Consider the following 8583-nt stretch of genomic DNA (forward strand, 5'->3'; position numbering starts at 1 on the left):
ATAAAGGTATTTAATATTTACTTTGGAGTCATTCTTACTACTTCTAACATTTCTCTGGCTTTACTAAGATTTATGTTCCATATTATACTCTAAAAGTCTGGTCTTATAAAAAGTCTTAAGAAATTTATTCGACATGTATAGGCAGGTCAAAATTGCTAGGAAGGGCAATAAGTACGGGTGCATGCCTAAGTGGAAGTCTTCCCCGCGGCTGTGCCCCCTACCCCGCAAATATCAGCTTTATTTGTAACAAACATTGGAAGAAATCCAGATGTCCTTCAGTGGGTGAATGGTTAAATAAACAGGTACATCCACAACATAGAGTACTATGTAGCAATGAAAAGGAAAAGACTATTAACAAGCAGCAACATGGATATATCTCCAAAGACTTGTGCTACATAAAGATATCCAATCTCAAAACACCACGTATGGTATGATTTCACTTATGTAACATTATTTAAGTGACAAAATTATAGAAATGAATAACAGACGTGTTTTTCATGGTTAAGGATGGAGGTAAGGGCCTTAAATGGTAAGTATTTCTGTGGAAGGAGTTTTTTATTTCAGATTGGGCTGGCGAATGAAGGGCTCTATGTGGGAGACCTGAAGGAGGAGGGATGAGGGAAATACCATTAGGAGATATATATATATATATATATATATATATATATATATTTGGGGGAAGACCACCTCAAATGGAGGGAAAAGTATAAAGGCTCTGAGGAAGGTCATGTTTTCACCTTTCTCTGACCAAACATTCCTTCCCCCACATAAGTGCACTTGATCTGAATTTCTGTAGCAGCCTATAATAGCCTTACCACATTTGGAACTGTTCATGGTATAGTTAGATCTATACTTGACTCATTGCCCCTTACTTTACAGGCCCTGGACTATTAGAGGTGAGGTTTATCTAAATTCCTACCATATTTGTAGGGTCTAGTTAAGTGCCTGGCATACTCTACATTCTCAAATATTTAACTTGGCTCCTATGCCCAACTTGACAAGTACAAGGAGCAGCATCATTATGAATTCACTTAATTGAATTATATATGGCATTCAGGTGAGTCACCTGCTCATAGGAGCAGCAATGTTAAGAGCCTAGGTTCAAATCCCTATATGTGATCTTGTAAGTTACTTCTTAATCTTCATTTCTAAAAACTAGTCATACATAATATATATAACTGCATTGTCAGCAGTAAATGCTCAGTAAATTTTATTATATTAGTGGTACTCATTTTTATAATATATGGTAATTAAAGAGAACAAAGTCACAATATCGGTATTTAGTATTTATATAATACTAGAATAACTTTGGTCTTTATTTACAAAGTAGACAAAACAGTGGTTGTGACCATATAACTTATTGCCTACATTTCAAGTGCTCTGTAACTGGCTACAGACAGCAAAAGATGGAGTACACTTCTTGTAGAGATTATGTAGTATAGCCATCTTATTTCTCAGAAAATATCAGAACTAGATAGTGTGGTAGGCTGAATTAACAGGTTTCTCTGGAACCTGAAAATGTTAGCTGGTTTGCAGATAGGATTAGATTAAGGGTTTGGGGATGTGGAGATTATCCTGGATAATCCTAGTGGACCCTAAATGCAATCACAAAGCCTGTGTTGGCTTTCATCACTGTAGCCAAAATACACTACTCAACAAGAACAGCTTAAAAAAGAAAGAAGTTACTTTAGACTTACGATTTCATTCATGATCAATCAGTTTCATCACTATGGGCCCAAGGTGAGGCAGAATATCATGGTGATCAGGAAGCAGGAAGGGAAGGGGCTGAAGGGAAGATGTTCCCTTCTGGGGCATGTCCCCAGTGACCCACCTCCTCCAACCATGCCATACCTACCTATAGATAACACCCAGTCAGCCCATTCAAAGTAGGATGGACTGATTAGGTTCTAGGTCTCAATCTATTCATTTTACCTCTGAATACTCCAGGATCAACAGGATGGGGGGTGCCCTCATAAGGGAGATTCCTTACATATAGAGGGCAGTCATGAAGACAAAACACATGTTTGAAGATACTGGTCTTGGAGTGAGGGAGCCACCGGAAGCTAGAAGATGCAAGGAACATTCTCCACTGGACCCTCCTGAGGCAGCATGTACTTGGCTTTCAGACTTTTAATCTTCAGAAAGGAGTGAATAAATTTGTTTCAACCCATCAAGTTTGTGGCAATTTGTTATACCAACCACAGGTAACTAACAAAATGAAAGCTTAAGATTGCAAATGTTTTTGATGGGATTAAAACTACCACACCAGAATACCTCCCAGACTATTTGTATTAGTATCAATGGAAGGGTAGAAGTAGAGCTTATCTATTCATGGGTCAATTTTTGAAAAGCCATATGGGGTGGTGAATTTAAAATTGAGACTAATAATGACATAAGCATGTGGGTAAAATGCAGAATAAGCAACTACATTAAAAAAGTTTTTAGTTTTTTAGAATGTCATTTTATGTATGCTTTTAACAAATTTCATTTAAACAGTATAAAATACTAAGTTAAAAGATTTTAGTAATAGAAACAAGATAATAGGAAAAACATTGTAATTATAATTTTTTCCTTGTGGGCCATATAGCTTTGGTCAGCAGTATCCCAGAGGTGACACAGACAATTAAATTTTTTTCCATAAATCATGATTGCTATGGAAGTTTTGCATTTTAACTAATAAAACTAAACTGGTCAGATACCAGAGGGCTGACTTAAGTCCTTTATATTATAGGTTGCAAGAATACTAATAATGACAGGAGATAACCCTTAAACACCAGCATAGCAGAGACCAAAAAGGAAATTAGGGCAAAGAATATAAATTTCTGAAAGAAATTCATAATTGTTGAACTCAAAAATTTATTCTTATGGGAAGGAAGAGCTCATGAGATTCAACTAGCTCCTTAAAAGTTAAGGGCAAACATATTGAAAATTTTTTTTAATTAAAAAAAAATTTATTATAGGTGGATACGTTTGTTTTTATGTGGTGCTAAGGACTGAACCCAGTGACTCACATGTGCCAGACAAGTGCAAGCAATCTACCACTAAGCTACCCCAGCCCCCTGAAATTTTTTTTGCATTTTTTTCTTGGCTTATCAGAATTCTATCTATCTGAAACCATTTTTCACTTATTTAGTAAAGCTGCCCTTTAATAAATGCATTTAGAGCTGAAGCTTAGGGTATGACCAGGTACACTCAATAATAAAGAAAATGTGAAGGTCAAAACTTAGTCTGTTTTTGTGGATGAAGTGTGTGTATATATGAACTGCAGTAATGCCTTATAAAAACTCAACCTGTGAAATTTCATTCTCATAAATAAAGAAGGTAGGATTCAACATTGACCTCTATTTGCCTACCTTTCATACCAAATTTCATATGTGAACAGTTTATATATTAAAACCTATTTAAACCAAATTTAGAGCTGGGCACAGTGGTGCATGCCTTTATTCCCAGCAGCTCTGCAGGCTCAGGAAAGATCATAATTACCAGGGTGGCCTCAGCAACTTGGTGAGATCCTGTAAAACAAACAAAAAAAAGCACCACTGACTTCCATCCCCAGTACCATTTTAAACAAAAAATTTAAAAAGACATTTCAGATTATATAGAGATTAGAAAGTTTTGAAAAGTGACTAAAATAAGGTCCTGATTTTTTTCAGGGGTGGGATAAGTACAAATGAAGAGCATATTTTTACTTAAACTGTTCACTTTTTTCTTAATAAATTCTTTTTTAAAAAAAAATTATTATTTTTGTAGTTGTAGATGGATAGCATGCCTTTATTTTATTTGTTTGTTTTTATGTGGTGCTAAGGATCAAACTCAGTGCCTCACATGTGCCAGACAAGTGTTTTGCCATTAAGCTACAGCCCCAGCCCTCAATATATTCACTGATGGAATCAAATTCCTGTTTCTACTACCTTGACTTCAAAAAGAAGTTTCATTACAAACCTGAATATTTCTGCTTAAACATGGCTACTCTTACTTCTGAGATGTTTCCATATAGTTTAAGTGCCCAGATTGCAGGTAGCCTAGGATCATTCACATGAGCTTACCTTGAAAAAAAAGTAGCAATGCATGAGGTAGTTTGCTAGGGACTTCCTAATAGATATCTAGGCCAGCTGAGGTGTATTGGCACACCTCTGTAATGTCAGCTACACAGAAGGCTAAGACAGGAGGGTCTCAAATTCAAAACCAACCTGCACAATTTAATAGCAACACTCTGTCTGAAAGAGGGCTGGTGCTACGGATTGAACCCAGTCATAAAGTGCTTACCTGGTATGTGCAAAGCCCTGGGTTACATCCCTAGAACCATAATAAATAAATAAGCATCTAGTCCCATGTTCCACCCTGTTACACCAGTTCTACCGGCTTTGTGTTGTTTAAATCACATATCTATAAAGCTAGTGAAAAACATCTGAAGACACTAGCTTGCTACTCCAAGACCAACAGTTGGACTGTGTCCTGAATATATACCCAAGTGGCAGATCCCTGTGTAGCTGTTTTGGTTAAGCCTCCCAAGATCATCAACCACAACAGCATGAGAAATAATATTCCCAGAAAGTTTCTTCATGTACACGTTTTCTTTCAGAATGAATTTAATTATTTGTTTAACTTTTTGGCCATTTTTATCATTTAGTTGGCTATTTGAGCTAATAAAATTTATGACCCCAGCCAAATTTTTGACCCTCAGTGTTTTTACGGTTTTTGTGGGTGGCTGGGTGACCACTTCATGGGTTATCATGGATATTATCCTTGCAGTTTGTGTGTGTGTGTGTGTGTGTGTGTGTGTGTGTGTGTATGTAACTGGGGATTCAACCCAGGGGTTCTATACCACTAAGTTATATTCCAGCTATTCTTATTTTTTATTTTGAGACAAGGTCCTCCCAGGCTGGCTTCGAACTTGAGATCTTCCTCCTTAGATTCCTGAGCTGCTGGGACTATGCCTGGCTTATGCCTACCTTCTTTATATCTTTTGTGCTAGTCAAAAATACTTGCTCTTGACATCTTTTTGTCACTGCTGACTGCATTTAACATTTTAAGTGTCTCATTTGCAGATATATTTAACTTTACATTATTTAATATGATTTTTTTTTGCTTTAAATTACAAGCACCCATTTTTTTTTTTTTTATGGTGAAGGTAGTTATCTTCACACATACCTCCTAACAAAGTTAGCTTTAAAAGCACTATTGTGGCCAGCTGAAATATTATAATCTATCCTGGCAATAGCTGTTCCTCTAATTTCCCAAGGTACACATGAAAAATTAATAAAATTTCAGAAGAGCACAATTAATCTTTAGCAAAAAAATACAAATAATCTTTTGAGCTGATGAAGGCTTTGGCACCATGCCATTTCAGCTTGAATGCTTTCTATTTTCCCACCTTTAAAAGGATAAATTGGCATTTTCTTGCTTATCAAATGAATAGGAAGTACATTCATTATATGTAGGCAGCATACTCCCCCCTCCCAATAAACTAAGATGACAAAAATACACCTTAAAAACATATAAACTCTCCCTTGTCTGGGCTGTATATTTAGAATGAGCTAAGATGAAATTAGGATTTTTTTCTATTGGTACTGACAGATAGGGAATCTCAAAGGAAAATATCAAAATAATTTATTTCAAAATATATAACAAGAAAATGGACATCGATGTCTCTGGTCTGTATAATATGTATGGTTATGTCCCTAGGAACATAAGTATTGTTCCCCAAATTCATCCTGCAAATACTGCTTAGTGTGGTTGAAAAAACACACATGTTAAAAAATAGCATCTTACAAATTTTGAATAGATATTTCACTTAGAGGCTGTAAAATGCACATGCCACAATCAGTTAAAAATAAGGTTTTAGGGGCTGGGGCTGGGGCTGTAGTTCAGTGGCAGAGTGCTTGCCTAGCATGTGTGAGGTACTGGGTTTGATCCTTAGCACCACACAAGAAAATAAAAAAAATAAAGGCATGATGTCCACCTACAACTACAAAAAAAAAAAAAAAAGCAAAGTTTTACAGTGATTGGATGTGATTTAGAGTGTATCTACTAGGGTTTTATTTATTCATTTATTTATTTTTGGTGTGTATTAATACACAGAAAATAAAATATATCCTTTAACCCTACTTAAGGATACAATTTTTTGGCACTGTGTACACTCACAATTTTGTGCAACCACCACCACGATTCATTTCTAGAAGTTTTTCATCATCCCACCAGAAATTATTTTTAATCATTACAGAATAACTCCTTATTTCTCCCTCCCCCAACTCTAGCCACCACTATTTTGCTGTCTCTATAAATTTTTCTATTCTAAGTTATCTCACATAAGTGGAATCATATTTGAATGGCTTATTTTACTGAGTATGTTCTTAAGGTTTACCCAGGTCACCATGTATCAGAATTTTCCTCTTTTTCATGGCCAAATGATATTCCACTTGTATGTACACCACATTTTGTTTATCCATTCAATTGTTGATAGACATTTGGATCATTTCCCCCTGGCTATTGTGAATGTTACTATGTAATTAGTGTACACGTATCTGTTTGAATCCCTGATTTCAATTCTTTGGGGCATATACCAGGAACTGAAATTGTTGAACTACATAATTCTTTTAATTTTTTGAGGAACTATGAAACTTTTTTCACAGCAGCTACATTTCTTTACTTTTCCACTAGCAATGCACAAAGGTTCCAATTTCTTCCCAGCCTCATTAGCACTTGTTATTTTCTTAGGAACCTTCACAATCTTATATTCGTAGAAATGATTTTGAGTTATTTGCCAAATGTAAGAATTCAGTACATATTGACATACTGTTTCTTTACTGAAGGAATCTGCATTAGGACTACTTTGATTGCACTGGAAAGACACTTCAAAATATAAGTGGCTTTAGCTCACTTGAACATCTTTTAAATTGGCAGAGAAAGCAAGAGCTAGAAAGAGAATGGGAACAGGAGGCCATCAATTAAATAACTTAGGCAGTGAATCCCCATCAGCATGGTAGTATACTGTACTGCAAGCGCTAAAAAGTGCGAACAAGGGCTGTGGCTGTGGCTCAGCGGCAGCGCACTTGCCTGGCATGTGTGAGGCACTGGGTTCGGTTCTCAGCACCGCATATAAATAAAATAAAGGCTTATCAACAACTAAAAAAAAATTGTTTAAAAGTGTTAACAATAGGACCACAAGCTCACCCATAAAATTTCATTCAAATGTTCCTCTCAGCAACTTTTCAGAGCGGAAGTGAGCGTAGTACCTGGTGCAGCCTAATCGGGTGGCTCTACACTACAGGTTCCTTACAGGTTCCTTCCGCCAAGTGGCAGCAGAGTCTCTCGGGACCCCTCGGAGAAGGCAGGTGAACGCCAGGTAAAGCCCGAGCTCGGGCCACGCCTCACCTTGGCCTCAGGCCCAGGTTTTGAGGAGAGGCGGCTTGTCACTGACCCTGGCTGCGCCCACCTCTCCTCGAGGCTCTCGATTCACGGTCTGGAGCCAGAGGACAGGTGTCCAAAGCACCGTAGACAAGGAAACACCTGGAGGAGGAAGACCAAGCGGTCAGGACTGGGACAAGACGTACACCCTCGCGAGAGTTTGACACACTCCTGCAGCTCGCGAGAATCCTGCGCGACGCGTCCACCAATCACCGGTGGAAGTGGTCCTCGGTGCACGTAATTGGTTAAGAACGGGGAAGCTCGCGCTCCATTGGCCACTTTTCCGACTGCGACTCCACCCCTAGGCCTGAGTCCCCGCCCTTCCCGTAAGTCCACGCCTTAGCAGAGCTGGTGAGGAGAGGAAATGTCAACATAGGCCTTTGGTTCGTGCTCCTGGCCACCCGAATGGAGACCTAGTGGAGTCCCTCCTGGTACCTCAGTCCTAATTCACGCCCAGATTCAGACTTGTCCTGACTCCTTCCTAACCTTGGCCTTCCATCCTGCGATCCATGCTGACCAGTCCTAATCAGGGAGGTGGCTTTTACCTGTGCTTGGGGGAAGGCACACTCGCCTAAACTTTGTCGTATTGAAGTATTTCTCTTCAAGCTTTCCATCAATACCTTATATAGTAAACAAGGATCACTACTAAACTCCCTTAATTCGATAAATCATCAAAAGAGGCCCAACAATGTAGAACTGTTATCATTCTCATTTTTCGAGCTAAAAAAAGGGGGGGGGGGGAATTATTTATCTATCCAAATTCTGTTTTTTACTCTCTAAATATCCACTGTACTCAGCCCTTTTCATCCCTATCACTCTTGCTTTAATTCAAGCCTTCGTGATTGCTTGCCTGGGTTACTTCCATAAACAGCTTAGTTACTCCTCTCTGGCCATCCTCTATTAATCTTCCCAATGCAAATCTGATTCCATTTCTCAAATCCTTCTCAAGTCTTTCAAATGCGTAATCCTTCTGTGGCCCCTTTTTGCTTACATATTCTAGCAGAGACTGATTCTTATTAAAATACAACATACCTACACGTAAGTACACCGTCATGAATGCAGTTTGCTGAAATTGTAATCACACTCATGCTAGCTCATGCAACAGAACACAACTATATCCCAGGACTAACCACTCCCCTCCATTCAATGGTGACCACTATCCTGACTTTTAAGAGC

The 8583-nt window shown here is 38.2% G+C and overlaps 1 long non-coding RNA gene across 1 annotated transcript; it reads right to left on the reverse strand.

The window, feature by feature from the left end:
- Positions 1–980: 980 nt before the first annotated feature.
- Positions 981–7662, reverse strand: LOC125610968. Its single transcript, XR_007341077.1, has 2 exons — positions 7174–7662; positions 981–3512 (listed from the first exon to the last, which is right to left on the reverse strand). It is a non-coding gene; the product is annotated as an uncharacterized LOC125610968 (long non-coding RNA).
- Between the last annotated feature and the right edge of the window lie 921 nt (positions 7663–8583).

This window comes from Marmota marmota, unplaced genomic scaffold, assembly GCF_001458135.2.
Source record: "Marmota marmota marmota unplaced genomic scaffold, marMar, whole genome shotgun sequence".
NCBI lineage: Eukaryota > Metazoa > Chordata > Mammalia > Rodentia > Sciuridae > Marmota > Marmota marmota.